The sequence below is a fragment of the Electrophorus electricus genome, chromosome 2 (assembly GCF_041902795.1).
Source record: "Electrophorus electricus isolate QZ-2024a chromosome 2, ASM4190279v1, whole genome shotgun sequence".
NCBI classification, from domain to species: domain Eukaryota; kingdom Metazoa; phylum Chordata; class Actinopteri; order Gymnotiformes; family Gymnotidae; genus Electrophorus; species Electrophorus electricus.
This window is the reverse complement of record NC_137498.1, coordinates 36,739,220-36,756,603: the sequence shown is the minus strand read 5'-3', so window position 1 is coordinate 36,756,603 and position 17,384 is coordinate 36,739,220. Positions and strand designations below refer to the sequence as shown.

Genomic DNA, 17,384 nt, shown 5'->3' with positions numbered 1-17,384 from the left:
TATAACAGGCAACAGTATAGTAATGCAGGATAACATTAACATACAAACATGGATTTTTAACATCTCTAACATCCCTTGAGAGGAATTTTCCAGAATCAGGGCATTGTGTATGGTGTCCCTTTCTCATTCAGTCAGAAGTGAAGTTTGCCATCCAAGGTCTTTAATCTCTATTGACCTCTCCATTACATGTCCTTCTGCCTTCTCCCTGTTGCTTTTATCAATGTCTAATAATTGCCTCAGGAAAAGAGCACTAGAACAGTTTGGGTCACACAGGCTAGAGGCTACTGCCAGAACATCAGTCTCCTTCCCATTTGGCCATGGCAGACTATGCCTTGGCAGCTCTACTGGTCACACACAAAAGAATTTTCTGTGAAATTTATATCAATTTTAGCAGCTGCCCTGAATTTTCTACCCCCACCGACATCAGTAGCACCAGGCAGCAGATACCAGACATTCCAGTATAAGGTTAAAGGAGACAAAGGTTGGGCTGATTCACCTGAATAAAATGTCCCATTGAAATGTGGAAAAGCACCAGTACCTGGAGAAGACCATAACACTGAAGAAGAAAACATATATAAATCGGAGAGGAGAGCACATGTACCATCACAGAGCACAGAGCATATTACTTATGTCGATTATTTTTTAAATGGTGTACTTAGATTGTGTCTATTTTCCCCAAAACCTTCTGGTTTCGTAACTGTTTGGTATACAGTAGTGGTTTGTTGCCTATGGTGGTGTGGAGGTGCCTCCCATTTCTTTTAGGCTATCCATGATTCCCATCAAGCTGTTATTGGCTATTTAAGGGTCCACCTTGAACTTATTAACACACACAGTGGGACCTTTTTTCATTCACACACAAGCAATTTCTGGGCCAACTAACTCTGGGTGGGGTGTCACTCTACACAGGTGTTGGCTTATTTTCAGCACCCGGTAGGCGTCTAAAGGAAAAACAGGCTCTGTGATGCAATGGCATGGCATTCAGATTTGTGATTGCTGTTTATTTTTCTTATCCTTTGCTCATGGAATGTTAATATGGTAAAGTGTATATGTTATTACCAGGTGGTTTTTCCAAGGGAGTGTTTCACCTTGTAAAGCTGGTTTCAAGGGGGAGAGGTGGGCAGGAGTCTGGAGAGGTTTCTGAATAGGGTGGAGTGGCAAGCCGCCCCCGGTTATCCACCCCCGTCACTTCACTGAAATGTGTAAAGAACCACCCTGGCACCTGGATGTGAATAGCAGCCCAGAAAACTTGACAACCCACAACTGGCTGCACACAGGCCTCTATTGATAACAACATGACATCACTAGATGACGCCTACTCAACCTATCCACTCCTTTTAAAAAAATCTTTCTGAAGGATTGGGAGCACTTTATTCTAAGGTTTGTTTCAAAGAGCAGTTTATTATATATCTGCCCATCACAGTTGGTATGCACACAATCCAAAACTATATGGAGATTACTTTCTATAGAAGGAAAACTATTCAGTAAATGTTTTACTTTGGTCTCTATTTAATGTCTGCTTTCTCTTTCATTGCATTGTACGTTCTCATTTCTTTAACTGTGGATAATTGTTGCAATCTCGTGGTAAAAATTGCCAGTATAGATCACACAAACCAGCAAAGCACATAAAAGCCAATGCCATTAAAGGCTGTAACTAATGATGGTGTTTAAAAACCCTGACCCATTTAGAAAAGGGGCCATTACACAAATATGCTTACTCTCATAGAAAATGATTCACTTGAGCAAGAAGGCAGAAAGTGTTTATTTGCTTCTTTTAATCATGCAATGATGAGGAGATGACTTGGTTATCTTTACTCTAGTGTTAATGAGTTCTCACAATAATAAGATGAAGTGCACTATGGTAAGATAAAAGAAAAGGGCACTTGCCTCTCCATCATCAGTATTTGATTTTGGCCTCTTTGTTCTCCAATTTTTCATCCAGGCCTCCAATCTAAACACAATTAACCCACTTCCACACCAATCCATCTATTCAGGTGGAGCACTGTTACATTTGCAGTTACAGCATGAATATCTCCTATCTTTTCTGCTAGCAATAACTGACTTATTATTAGATTCAAATCTGTCAGGTTTCAGCCCCCAAGGTTCTAACAAGCACAAACTGGTCTTTTCATAAACTTTGGACTCAACAAATTTGCGCTTTCAAGGTTCACTTCTAGAACTCAGTGCATGTAAACTGGAGGGTGATTAGACACAAGCTTGTTTATCGCCTGTTCCAGTGCTTACAAGAAACACAAACTCAGATTAGCATCCAATAACACATCCGATAACCAACCACGTTAGAGGCTACATGGATGGAAGGCGTCCAATGGCAGGTCTCGACAAAAGCTCCTACTGAGCACAATACCCCAATTGTTACTGAAGTCTCCTCTGGCATGATGCAAAGCCATATCAAAGCCTTGCTGTGGATTCAAATAATCCAATTTCCTAGTGTGATCTTAAGTTAATCTTGGCATTTATGATTGCATATGATGATAAAGTTGGTGTTGCCAGTTACAGTGCATGAACAAACACCATATGTTCCTCATAGCATAGATTGATCTGATTGAATTTGTTGTTAACTAGGCACTAAGAAATAAGCAAGGTTTTAAGATAGCATATAAATTGCAAGGTTCATTTCCTTTCAAGGTGTTCTTCCAATTTGTTTAAACAAAATAACTGGACTTCTGTAAATGGAACACTAATTGTTATTTATGTTGTTCATCACACTCTGGAGCTAGTTTAAGTGTCCATTGTACCATTATGCATAGAGTGGAACATCGAGTATTTATTTGAGAAAAAGTTTGCTTTACCATTTTGCAAATAGCTTTAACTGCTAAGCAAGCCTTAAAACATTAAGAAGAATATTTTCCTTTTATTAAACAATCTGAAAAAGATTGGCCTATTGTCCCAGATTAAACAAGACTTATTAAGATTAGATATATGTTATATATTATATTTGATAATACTAGAGTCTGTATGTTGTCTGGGCTAAATGACAGCTAAATAATATTAAGGAAAATTGCTTAACTGCAAAAGAGACTGCTTTAAATTTCCTTAATGGAATGCTTTAGCTGTTTGCATTGTGATAACTGTTCCCACTGTCTTCACGTCATACAAATGGAAGTCTAAGATTTTGGTTAGATGTGTTTGTGTTAGAGGTGGGAAAACAAGACTTTAAATAGTGGCTAGGAAAAAGAGGTGGAGTGTCTGGCAGGTGGGAGGGGGACAAAATAAAGTTTCAAATCCAGCCCTCCATCCCCATCCTGCAGTCTCCCCTCCTACCTCCTATTCTGCCTGGCCACAGACACATGCCTTTTGTATGGAAGGAATCAGGGAAACAACCCTGTCTCTCTGTGTGGAAAAAAATACTAAGAGAGTGAGCAAGTGAGAGGGATCAAGAAAAGAGTAGAGAGAGTGGTCTTCCAGGTGCTCTGCCACTAGTTAAAAGTCCTGTACGAGGAATCTTTCCCAGCCCAGAGCAAGAGCGCTCATAGCCTAGCCAAGCTGCGTACTCTGCCTCACACATTTATTTCTACTGCACTTTCCTGTTCTCTCTCTCTCTCTCACTCTCACTCTCTCTCTCTCTTTCTCTCCTACTTTCCACTCGTGCGTGAGAGCGCTCAGTCATTCAGAAGGTGCTCTGAAATCTACTTGTAGTCAATCCGGAGACAGCATTGCAAGGACATTTTTTTTCTCACTGCAGTAGCACATGGACTATATTTTCTTCAGAGACAAAAATAACAAAAAAAAAACAGTCCGTTGCCTACCATAAAGAACTTTTTTTTTTATTTTTGATATGCATATGTAAACAATATTTCACAGCATCCATGTTGTGAGGTTTGCAGTTATTTGCATCTATTTGTTTCTCATCACATCTGCTGGAGACAGGATTGTCTGCAGGGCATGAGCAGATTAGAAGTTACCTGCAGAAATTACCTGCCTGAAAACCTGAGAGCTCCCTGAAATTCTTCCCTGAGCAGAAAAGTAAGGTAAGCCCACATTGGAACCTTCCTACCCCTCTTGCAGCTGCCATGGCATCTTTGAAATTGTTTGACATGTCACGTAACTGTAAACTGGAGACAATGAAACCAAGGGCAATAGAAAAGAGGGCAATTAGACAGCTTTAGATCTCAGTCATGAGACCAATATAATTCTCACTGGACCACTAACATGAGGTACAGAAGAATGCTCAGCAAATTAACAAAATGTCCCACATTTTATAGTATTCTCTCCTGTCAGTCTTTATGATTTTGTTATTAATAATCTTACCATAACAGAACTTTCATTGGATGTAACACTGATTAGATTATGATAATTAAATCATTATGTTATGTTGACAAACTTAAAATTATACTCCAATTTTTGTATGTTTCTTGGGTCTAACTGGGTTAAAGATATGGATGTATGTGCATGTGTGTTTTGTACTGGTTCCACTTTAGCGTGTGATCCAGGTAGTGTGGTGAGGAAGGCACACAGCTGTTCTAGAGAGGCAGGGACTTTTGCAGAGAGAAAGGGAGAGTTATATAACTGCCCTGCAAGCTCACTCTGACTTGACACATGGGATTGTTTGGTCCACAATGTTGCACATCATCCTTAAACATATTTAGCCTGCCATGGGCTCTTGCTCACACCTCAGACTTTGCAAGTGGACAGTTCTGTTCATCAGGTGCAGTATGTCACATTTGTTGCAATGGAATGTAGGCAATGTAGTTACACTGTGCATTAGTTATGGTTTCATTACATTAAGCACAAAATTGTTTTCCTTTGAATTTAGCAAAAAAAATTTAAAAAACAGTCATATATGGAAATGTGTACCTATGTGTATGCTTTATAACATACACAGAAAGCACTTCATTTGTGCTTAATGGAAAAGGGTTTTTTTTGAGAAAACAAATAGACAGAAAGAGAAAGAATATGCTTGCATAACATTCTCTGACACTAGCACACATTTTTATGGACACTGTTTCAACACAGTCCAAAGAGTTTCTTTAATGCATCTTTAACAACCTTTCAAACAAGCTTTCAGCAGGGATGGATTCACAGTCAGAACATCATCCTGTGGCTGAGATCACTTTACTCTGCCCTTTCCTGAGCAAATATTGTATTGAATCTTGAGCAAAGGTCTGTGACACTCAGCAGGGGATAACTCATCTTCACACGTCTTTAAATTTACAGGCCAGCAAATATTTCAGAACTCTGGAATGAAGGCCAGTATGTCTATAGCTTTCTCTCATGACGTTTGAGAAGTGGGAGACAAAGCATAAAGGAATTTTGTAATGTACAGCATATATACTATATGGCATTCAAGTGCTGTGGCACAATACTAATATTTAATTAATTTAATTTGAGTTTGATTTTCTTCCAAATTATGTTAGAATAAGTTTCCAACAAGTTTATTTTTTTACTTTTCAGTCAGACTAAGTAGCACAACACAGCTCTTTAGATGTCCTTGTCAACTGCCTCCACATCCATTTGTACCACCAAACATTATTAAGTGCATCAGCAAATTTGAAAACTACTGTGCTATGCATGCAGGGCCAAAATGATTGTTTTATCCCTTATTGATAGAGGAGGAGTGCTTACATCTTTTCCACTCAACATTTATGTAGACATTCCCAAACGCTTTCAAAAGAATCCCCACACATGGATATTATATAGTATATCTGGGATCTGAATCATCGTAGATGCCTTAATGTCAGGAAGATAATGGCAACTTCTTACAAACCATTAAAGTTTACAGGGTCAGTTCCTTTCCATAGCCTACCTCTCACCCACAGAATGTATTTAAGCAAATCATTCAACGCCAACTGTTTTGGCTCTTAGGGACAGTAACAGCAGGAATAATCCATGACAGTGGAAGCCTACTTCTGAGATTGTCCGCTACTCAGTTTCTGTTTTTATGATGCTCATTGTCTTTGCCAGGCAGGCTCCATCCTGTTTATTGTGCTGCACTTTGTACAACCTCTTTGATATCTGGATAGTTTCACCGATGGACAAATGCCTACATTTACCCAACCTGCCTGCCTGATGGATTTGAGGGAATACATTCTCATTTAGACTGGTTCATGAGCTGTAATGTGTGGACTCTGTGTATGTCTAGGAAGGGTTTTGGAAACAGCATTGTTTTCCTATTCTCCCCTTTTATCCTAAAGAGTAAGTTGAGGTGAACATGAATGGTCTTTCATGTGGTTGTCTGCTCTGGAGAATCTGAATATAGAAAAAAGCAAGCCTTGTAAACAATTCATTATCTGACTTTTGGCTTACTGGAGTTTTATTTCCAAGTTGATGCTTATTTTCTTAACTATCTAACAGAGGAAAATAATACCAAATACATTACACATGCTCAGTCGTTAGGCAAGAATAGACAAAAGACCAGCCCTTTAAAGATTATAAATTATATATTACAATTGAACACACTATGTTTTAATGTTGGTTTGAAAAAGGCTATGGCATAAATATGTGTGCCAATATGTGCACTCTTCAAAGATAAGATTAGAAATGTATCAATGTTAAGAAGGGAAGAACAAAAGAAAATTCTGGCATTCAATCCTTCTCACTGTCTGTAATTCTCTGTAAGTGCATTAACTCTAAAATTCAAACAATCTTACCAACGCAGATACTTGGTTCTATTATGTGTACAATTCTGTTTTCTCATGTTACTCTCTTGCTGTTTCCATCGCTACAAAAAGGAGCACTTAAGGTGGTCCCCACAAGTGTAGTACCACTAGAGGTAGTGCCACTAGAGGGCAGTGCTTCTGGCATGCTCTGGCAGTGAAATATGTGTTTAAGAGGAATTTGATGAACACTATCCTATCCACTCACACAAGATCTCAGCCTCTCAGCCAGTTATTATAACACTGTATACTGCAAAAATTAATGTGCAAAATAAATACCTACAAAATAAAGTTGTTTTTTTTCATGTAGCACTATACTTAAACTTTAAGTATGATGGGTGCAGTACTTGTAATGTCTTTTGGACTACTATATGACCATTAACATTTAAGTAACACTTCCATAGCTATGTCCCATGGAATACTCTGGCTAAGTGAATACTGTGAATGAATTATAATTTTAGAATATTAACATGCAGTTGCAAAGCTCAGACCCAGAGAAAACAAAGGGAAATATGAGTTTTTTCATATTAGTAAGAAGGGTCCTCTCATGAGATATGGTAAACCTCATACCTGCGATCTTTGGTCTTCAACTTAAACAGGAAATTAAGCAGAATGCCACTCATTCTCTTTGAATGACAACTGCCTGCTGTGTCTTAACTTCCAGGAACCCAAACCCCCATCTCTCACCATTGCTATTTGCTTCTCACTACTTTTGCTCACTGAAAGAGAGGAAAAACAGTCCAGGCACTCAGCACTACAAAGCAAGATGTGCATTCCTTTCTCTGGTACTAGGCTTTTCCTTTGTGTCTGCATGCTGTGTTCCTGCAGTACACGCCAGTAATTCCACCCACTCTCCACTGAAGGCACAACAAGCTGAAGCAAAACTGCAGATGAGAAATCACCCTCAAATCTGTTGGAAACAGCACTCTGGCACAAGCCTTGTCTGTAATCAGCACTGTTGTTAGCCCACACTGGCGATTAGATACTGTGCGTTTGTGTGCTAGTGCTTGTGTGTATGTCTGTCTGGACATCTCATAAGTTAGGCTAAGATGTCAGCTAAGATTACTGCCAGGAGTTCTATTTAACAGCTTGTCGCACCAGGCTGCATTCCCATGTGTTGTACATAAATTGATCTGGACAGGAAAAGAGGCAGGCCATGGGGGAATCTTGGGTTATGTGAGGGTTAATCCAAAGAGACTTAAGGGGTTTAAATCCATGAATAATTGCTTTGTTGGGGCTTCTATCTGTCATATTATTTTCAGGAAGGAATTATTTTTAGTAAAATCTTGTTTGGACTCAATTTTAAGGGCCTGTCTTAAATACAGTTTCAGTATAAGAAATGTTAGTGTCTTTAGGCTTTGCATTGAAAAACTGCTAACAGTAAAACAGAAGTGTAGAAAATACAACAAAAGACAACTTGGTTAAAAGTGTGGCCACAGCACATCTACGTGGCCACAGCACGTATAAATACATGTTCTTTCCAAAATGTGTGAGTGGCTGTGGCTGATGAATGTAGCATGCTGTCCAGCTTTGAATCTGCAAAGTCATATAACTGTCACAGCACATGTTGGTTTTGTGCTCAGCTCTCTCTCTCTTTCCTCAGCATGAGACACTATATAATAAGACTTATAAATATAGACACAATGATAACAAAAACACAAACATTCTCCAATCCTCTTGAAGGATCATTCGATGCTCTCTACAAGTCCCTATCAGTCATTTGGGCCATGGTCTCTCTCTAATTTTTACACTTACCCTCATGCACTCTGCCAGATCTCATTCTCACATTCTGCTCTCTCCTGCAGCCTCCTCACTTTCCTTCTTCCAGCTCCATGTGCTGGACGCCCGTGCCTTTTTCCGTTCCACTGGCAGTGGGGAGAAATGGGGAGTCTTGGCAAGAGCCTGTTATTATTTTTCCTTTCTCTCACCATCAGCCCTGTCAGCAGCCGCTCTGTCATGGTGAGGTCTTTGTGAGCGTCTCTGCCGTCAGAATCAAAACTTGCTTATCAGTACCATGCTTTCTAGGGGAGACTGGTCGGGCTTATGGAAAGAGAGGAGGTCTTTGCTCTTGCTGCTGGCGGGGATATGGGATGCAATAGTACATTTTGTGTTTTCCCTCTCCAGATGTGTATCAGTCATTGACCTGAATTGCTTCTCTAAATGAGGATGATCCATCACTTTAGGCATTGTTTTGCACAAGGACTGCCAATGCTGCCCTGAAAGTGAATGTGGTAGTGTTTACTGGGAAAAAATGCTTGTATTTTTCTGCATGCCTTCCCTCCCTCTGAGATTAGCTACTTTTTAACTACTGTCTTGTTAGACTCTTTTTCACAGAGCTGTGATACATGTTTTGGCTCAGTGGGGCATGGATGTACTGGGCCAGATTAAACTACTACTAATGTGCTTCATGTGAGAGTTAGCCTAAAGAAAACACAATGAAAGTGCACAAAACTGGAATATGGGCCTACAATTGTAAGAAAAGGTTTGTGAGCCCCTTTGAATTAACTGGATTTTTGCACAAATGGCTTTTAAAATGTGAGGTAATGTTGAGTTAAGTCAGAATATTAAACAATGAATTATTCAACAATCATTACATAGCATGTTTATTGTTTTTATTGATCAAATGTTTTTATTGAGCAAATGGTTTATACAATCAAGGTAATTGATATAAAAAGTATGTGACCCTCTCAAAGTATGTGACCCTTATTTTCAAATGTGATAATAACCCAATTTGGGTTGCCTGCTCTTCACAACAGAATGCTGGTGCAACATAGGAAATTGGCCTGGCCTGGAAAACAGTACATATGGACAAAAAAATCTCAAAGAACCTCACATAAAAAGTTGTTAAAGCTCACAGAGTACATAGGTTAGAAGTAGAAGAAATTCTGCATCATTCCTACACTCAGTAGAAACAGGGATCTTATATGAATTAGTGCAAGTCTATGGCAAAGAATCAGGTTTCTTAGAACTGTAAGGTGAAAGCTAAGGATCTGTAGATATCTATTGTACTTCATTACATTTGAGTCTACCATAAAAAATATACTGAACATCAAAGTGGTCATGTGAAATTACCACAAAGAAGACCAGTGCTCTCCAAAATAAACATTGCTACATGACTTTGGTTCGCTAAAGTGCATCACAGCTTTACTAGGACAATGTTCTATGGACAGATGGGACAAACATTGTGCAAAAGAATGTGAACAGCATTATGTTTGAAGAAAACAACATAATGCATTCCAACACCAAAACCTCATCCCCACTGTGAAGCATGGTGGAGTGAGCATTATGGTTGCTCTGTTGCCTAAGGGCCTGAGTGGTGAGTGGTTTTCAGTCACTGAGGGAACAATGAATTCCAAGTTATATCAGGACAGTTTACAGCAGAATGTGTGAGGGTTCTGTCTGTGATATAAAACTCAACAGTGGCTGCTTCATGCAACATAACAATGATCTAAACCACAAGAGTGAATCAATAACATAATTGTTTAAACAAAACAAATGTAATGTCATTTACAATGGCCAAGTCAGAGTTCTTCCCTTAACCTCATCAAAATGGAATAACATAAAGCATGCTCAAGCAAGACATCCCTAAAATATACATGATCTGAAATAGTTTTTATGGCATTTTTTCCTAATCATTGTTAGTTAATGACCAAACATAAAGGTTTTTAAGGTCAGATTGTTTAAAGCATTCTTCCATTAAATATACAGTATCATAAAATTCAGTTTGTGGTATGCCTTGTAACAATATTTTCAGATGAAACTAACTAAACATGACATATAGTGTTCTTTGAAGAAAAGGAGTCTCCCATATCATAATCAAGGATCCATGGAAACATATATTTGCTGTGTATGTTTCATAGGGTAAAGTATTTTGTTTACACACAAGATGTTCTTGAGTGTTGCTATCCCTCTCTGAGAAACCTACAGAAACATTGAGACAAATGAATGAGCTGCATAATAGGAACTAAAGTCCAGTGGGAGGCACGTATGCTATATTTTATTTATCTCTACCTTCACAAAAGGCCTAGCTGAAACAAAAGAATTGCTTTATGGGAGACAATATCTTATGTGATATATTTGGAGCCTTTTTTATTTGCTGTATCATTTGGGTCAGCTTTCATTCAAGTGCTATTTTGCTCCCTTGTTCTCCTGTTTGATGTCTGGCAGCCATTCATGACATGGGAATCCCAGACTGGATCGAAAGAGAGAACAGCTCCAGTTCCTCCTGGATCAAGTCATTCAGATAAAACTTAAATTATACCACTGTTCTTTGTATTGTAAGGCCAAGCCTTTCCATTCTATACTAAATAATAGAGGCAGTAACTGATATTTTATTAGAACTGGAATAGATAACATCTTTTGGGGCAATTTAAACTCCACCTTCCTGCTTTAAATCTAAAAATGCATTTAGACTACTTAATTATCACTAAATGTATCACAGTAGTACATTCTTCTACTCCCTGAAGTTATGCTTTATTCATCCATTCTTTTCACTGTTCCATGTCATTTTCTGCTCAAGATGCATAAGTGCTTATGCATTCCAAGGATCCTTCGCTACAAAAGGAATGAAAAACATGAAAAATGGACTATGGGAAAAAATGTCTGCTGTGGTATGGAATATTTTGAGGTTTAGTAATCCAAAATATAAAATGCGGGGTATTTATTATTGCTTGCAATTGTCAAAAACAACTGTTTTGTGCTATATGTAAGCTCTAAATTAGAGACAAAAATAATTTCAAAATACATATTTCATTATTTTAAATATGATATATTAAGGAATACTGTATTGGTATTACAAAATGTTACAGCACAAATTATTTGTAACAGATATTTAGGCTGAAAGGCAGGAATGATCTGATCAAAAGGGAAAATATTCCCAGCATATCTGTGGTTGTATGTTATTTCTCAAGCTATACTGTCTTTACACTAAGTGAAAGTGGATTATGATGATCTAAAATAATTTAATTAATGGCAATGGAATACTGTTCCTATTAAGGATGATCATATTCTTGAGGTTTATCCACACATTCAGAAACAGTGAAGATTAAGATTCTTTTTTTTTTATTTGGTCTTCAGTTTCTCAAAGATTTTTTTTTTAATTTGGTCTACAGTTTCTCAAAGTTTCTCAAAAAAATCTTCCCAGGTAGTTTGCTGTGACAACAAGAGAGACCTCATCAAGCTGGCCAAACATGAGTGTACAAATGGACCATAACCAATCCACTTCCAAAGCAAAACAGGCCATTTGTTTTTCCTGTAACCACAACAATGATGAGGGTTATGTTAACATGGAGAACTGGCTCCAACTCAAGGAGGTTTGACCATTTGCCCATGGTGGCACTGGTTGAAATAGAAAGGAGATAGTAAAACAGTAAAAAAGCTAGTTGCCACAAGTTGTCTAGAATTCTCCTTAGGGAGCTCCCTAAACTTGAACTTCTGTAAGATCATCTAAAATGTATTCACCTGTGTACTTGCATCCATAACTTTATTTTCACTTTTTAATAAGCATCAACATTTCAAAATCCCCAACACCTTAATTCCTTAGCAACATCTGGGAAGTTTTTCTCAGGCCAATGAAAAAAATATTTAATTAGTCTGTGTTTCAAGTCAATTACCAAAGTGTTTCATGTGGCTTAGAGCTGGTTACATGCACTTTCTCTCTCCTCATGTGCAGCCAATAAAATCTCTGTTGTGTTGCTGCTGCTGCAAACCAGAGTATCAGTGATTTCTGATGTGCCACTAACCTGACAATCCTATTACTGGTCCAAGCACAGAGTGGTCATTTCCACCCTGCATACAGACTGGTTTTACAAGAAAAAGAAAAATTCATACATTACACAATATTCATCTTTAAATTAGTCTCTGCCTGTGCATTAATTTTGCAGAATTATGTGGTTTCTTTGATCTGTGAGAGGTTTGAAAATGGCCTCAAGCATGGAGCTTTGGAGCTTTTCTTAACTGAAGACAGGATACTTGATTATTGGATCATTCTTCTAGAAGTCTTTATTTCTTGTAATTTTTTGGTCAGATCTCAAAATGTTCTGAATCCCAGTTTAAGATAAATTGGAAATCCCGGTTTAGCATCAAATCAACCTTAATATGCTTATATGAAAAGAGGCCATGTTATTCTTTGTTTAGCTAATGTCCACTTTACACTAAATGCGATCTGAGCAAATATAACGCATACTTTTCAATTCTGCCTTAAGTGTTTGCAAAGTGTGGAAGGTTATTTTCCAGATCGTTATGAGAAGAGAATGTGTCGCCTGAACTATATGTCCGCATGTTAGTGAAAGTAGTTCATAATTCATGCTTGCTATGACAGTAGTCCTCTGCATTTTATTGACTCAACCAGTGCAAACCCAGGGATTCTTTGATGATCATATTGGATACTGTAGATTCATTGCAATGTTTTATTTATTGCAATTTATTGCAATGTTTCATCAAGCAAATTGGATCAAGTGAGTGCTTCATTTAGAAATAATGTATCTTAGAATATATGTATCTAGCATTTTGTGTTCACTTTAAAAATATATCTGGGAAAGGTTTTTGTTTCAGCATAGCTGTTTCAACAAGTAACTTGGATTGACCCCTGTAAGCTTTGCTGTTAGAAACAATGCAGATCAGAAAATATCTATGTAGCATTTTGTGTTTACTTTTTTAAAAATATAGCCAGGAAGGTTTATTATGACTTGATGCCTTTCTAGGTTCACAAAGCAGATATCCTCATTGAACTCAGTGAAGTTTTTGGTGTCCCTTCACCTGATTCATTACAGGCTTTGACCAAACCTAATATCCACATGTCATCATGTTAATATTGTTCAATTGATGAGATGTCAGCTTTGGGGCATCTTGAGTTCAAAGTGACCTGTAACACAAATCCACTTGAGGACAAAGACTGAATTGTACCTGTGAACCTGAACTGAAATGAGTCACAAATAGTGCCACAGTAACATCTCCCAGTTGGAGACTGGCCTGTTTGAAGATAACCCTGGTTTGCAAAGAATGCATTTTCTTTAGTTCAGACCTTGTTATCCCCACAAGCTTTATTTTCCTGGCATGGGTTTAGCTGAATCAAAAACAAACTTTTAAGGAGAGCAAACCATGAACCGAATCTCTGCATACAGTGCCCCTTCATGGTCCTGTAGAGGCTGCCTGCAGGGACCTCTGTGTGGATCACCTGGTTAAACAATGCAAGGCGAGACTTTTCTAGGAGGAGCCCACCCACTTTTACCACAATGACAAATACAGATCCCTGTATGTACTCTGTATCTGTGCAAGCCATCCACACCAAAACCACCTTAATGAACTTAACCCTATCCCTGGAGGTGCATACTTAGTATCAGAATAGCTGGCTGTCCTCAGCAGTCTTTCTAGCCACTTTGTAGTTCTTTGCAGTTATAGTGCATATGCCTGCAGAGTAGAAACAGTTCATGGAGGCTGTTTAATTATAACGCATAGTTAATTCCCACTAACTCGGGTCTCTTTTTTTCTTGGAGTAATGGAATGCTTCTGCTGCATAAAGCATATAATGACTGTTTGGGAGGATGTTGAGATAGTGATGGGTGTGTAAGTGTTACAGCATATGTCTTCTGGTTCCTTCCAAGTGTGATAATGTATTTTATGGATTATGTATGCAGTCGTGACACCTGAGAGACAACCATGAAATTGTAATATATTTACTTATACAGCTGGTATGAAAAAAGCAATTACTTTTAGAGGGACTCGTATAATGTATGATTTTTGGATGGAATGGAGAATACAGAAAACTTTACAAAATCTTCATAGAAAGGGGTTTTCCCCCCACTAGTAATGATTGCTCCTAATCCATAAATATTGAGCCATAACTCAGTAAGAGCATATTACATCTTTGGGATGATGTGCATCAGTTTTAGCTGTGGTACACAGATTTGTTTCCAGTAAACTGCAGATCTTACAGACCTTGAGGACTATAAGATTTATTGATACTGTCAGCATATCTCAGCGAATCAGTTTAGTAGTGTACTGCTCTTTTTTAGATGATGTACTCTAGCAACATACCAGGGTGTACCAGATAATCCGTTTATAATGGATTCATGGAATTCATTCATTAAAAAATAAAACAAACCACTTTCAATGGAACATGAGATATGCAAACTGGTTAATAACATTAATTTTGGTTCTAGTCATTTTTGTAATTAACCATAGCAGACTCTTTAACAAATTCCATAAGAAACAGGCAATGCACAGACACGTGCACATCAACAGCACTGTGAGGCCAGGCATTCAAAAACCAATGTCTTGCATTGTCATGTAAGAGCAGCATAATTGTTTTGAGTTTAATTAGCTCACACAAGGTAACAAAACTTAATACCAACCCAACTTGATTGTATGTGGGTCTGTGTGGGGGGTGGGGGTGGGGGTTTCTAACCATTGACTAACTAGAAATACACTTGAAGTTAGAATGAAATTTCAGTTTTTTAACAACAAAAAAGATTTCAGAAAATATTTCTGTTTCTTTTTTTTCTCTGGATTATCTGATTACTGTTGATGCAGGCTATGTACGGTTTAGTATAAGTGAAACCATCAGACAGATATAGCAGCAACTGTTATGAATTACTTAATTTTGCTGTACTATATCCTAATATAAGCTTTTTGTTGTTGTTGTTGTTCTTCTTCTTCTTCTTCTTCTTCTTCTTCTTCTTCTTCTTGACAATGTTGATGATGATGATGTTTGTTTGTTGGTTGGTTGTCTTTGTCCTTATTAGCAAAAGAAAAATAAGTGTTGCCTTCTGAGATTACTTCTACTGTGAAATGGAATTATCAATCAGGAATTATCCATCAGATATCCATCAGATGATGTGATGTTGTATTAAAGACCATCTGTTGTACATAATTTTAAACAATTTTGCAATGAATAATAGTTTCTTTTACAGAGGATTTGACATACTTTTAGTGTTCATAACAACCGTGTGTTCTTGCAAATCCTAGGTATTGGAAAGTCATCCACCCACAAATAAGAGCACACAGTCAAATATACAAAATACACTGCAGGAAAATTAATTCTTATTCAGAGCTATTTGAGAATGAGTGACTTGATTGGGTTAGGCTAGATCCAGACACTGAACCGATATTTAATTTAGTCTTAGGATGTTGCTGTTGGGGTAAAGAGAATTTCACATTGCAGTTTTAGGAAATAAAGTCTCACCTTATTGTGGTGGAAGTAGTAGGGTGGAGGTGTGGGGCAGAGGGGCCGGTCAACTTCTGCACTGCCAGTCACCTCAAATATACCTCAGCCACTGTCTGTTCCAATGTCCCCCATGTCCCTTCCCCACTTTTCTGTGAATGACTGGAATGTCTTTATGATTTCTTTCAGTTTGTTTGTCAGTGAGGGAATAAAGAAACCAAGTATTTCTTATTTATAAACTGTGTTTTCTTTGTGACTGCAGAGAGGACTGGACACTGAAATCTGAAAAAAATATGCTCTATTGTCCATTGACACAGGAGTATGCTCATCCATTTAAATTAATCTTGGAACAATTGGCTGGATTATTGAATATTACTGGTAATTTAGCATCATTCTGGTAGCAGTAAATTAGTATTGTCAGACAGTATTCCTAGAGTATAGATAGAGCCTGACATGTTAATATGAGTGGGTGAGACTGTATGAGGCCATAGTGGAGCCATAGTGTCCATGGGCACACAAAATACACACACACAAAATGCAAATACACTCTTTTACTTATTCTGACATACACACACACACACACACACACACACACACACACACACACACACACACACACACACACCATACTTCCCTATGTAAGTAATCATATTCATTAGCATTTTAAGGATTATTTAAATCATTCCAATAAAAACCACCAACACCTTATTTGGCAATCTTCAACTCAGCAAAGCAGGCAGTGTGACAGAGATTTTGGTAAGATAAAGAAAAAACCAGAGTCAGACCATGTTCGTTTCCTTCATAGTTCTTTTTTGTGTAGTTCTCACTAGTTTTTGTGGGAGTGCGGATTGTTATTGCTGGATTTAGTGTGTGTAGAAAGGTAGGTGTGAAAAGTTCATGCTCCCCATTCTGAAAAGTATGGCCCTAATAATTTCTGGGGGGTTTTTCTGCAGAGAACACTAATGTAAGTCACTGAAGGACTCGTGGGACAGAGTTTTGTTTTGGGGTTTTTTTATTTTCTTTCCGGCGAGACAATAAGTCTGCATTCAGAAGTCATGTCTAGACCAAGCCAGTCTTTCCAGTTGGGGGTTCATCTATTTGATTCATATCCTCAACTCCTCTTCCAAATCCAGTAACAGAAATGTACAGCTGAATATTCTATCACTATTATTTTCCCATATTATGACGACCAGGACAATCTTATATTGTCTTAACACTTAAAGTGACATAAAAGTGACTACAATGGGCTATATTATTTTCTTTGAGTATATGGTATGTTCTTACTGTATGGCAGTGTATAATAATTTGTAAAGTGATCTTGAGTGTGAGAAAGGCACAATATAAATGTAAAAGATGATTTTAATTTGTTATTATTATAGGTTCCTTCACAGTATAAAATGCATACTGTAGAAATATGGATTAGTCACGAATGTAACCAAATTCTTGGGCTCACTACAGAACACATACAACCCTTGAATGTCTTTCCCATACTATATTTTATTATGATTTTAGAGTAAAATCCTAGTTGACACATTGGGTTGCACAGGTGCCAATAGTTTAAGGTCACTGAGCATTATATTGGAAAAGACAACTCTACATTACACACTGCAAAA

The 17,384-nt window shown here is 37.8% G+C and overlaps 1 protein-coding gene across 2 annotated transcripts in view; it reads left to right on the top strand.

The window, feature by feature from the left end:
- The first annotated feature begins 3,266 nt into the window (after positions 1-3,266).
- Positions 3,267-17,384, top strand: part of col8a2 (collagen, type VIII, alpha 2) — a 36,302-nt gene continuing 22,184 nt past the window's right edge. Inside the window, exon 1 of one of the 2 annotated variants that reach the window (XM_027000906.3) lies at positions 3,267-3,981. The gene's annotated coding sequence lies outside the window, so the exon portion shown is untranslated. Of the gene's footprint in view, positions 3,987-17,384 lie in introns of both variants that reach the window. The other variant, XM_027000905.3, reaches the window with a different exon arrangement.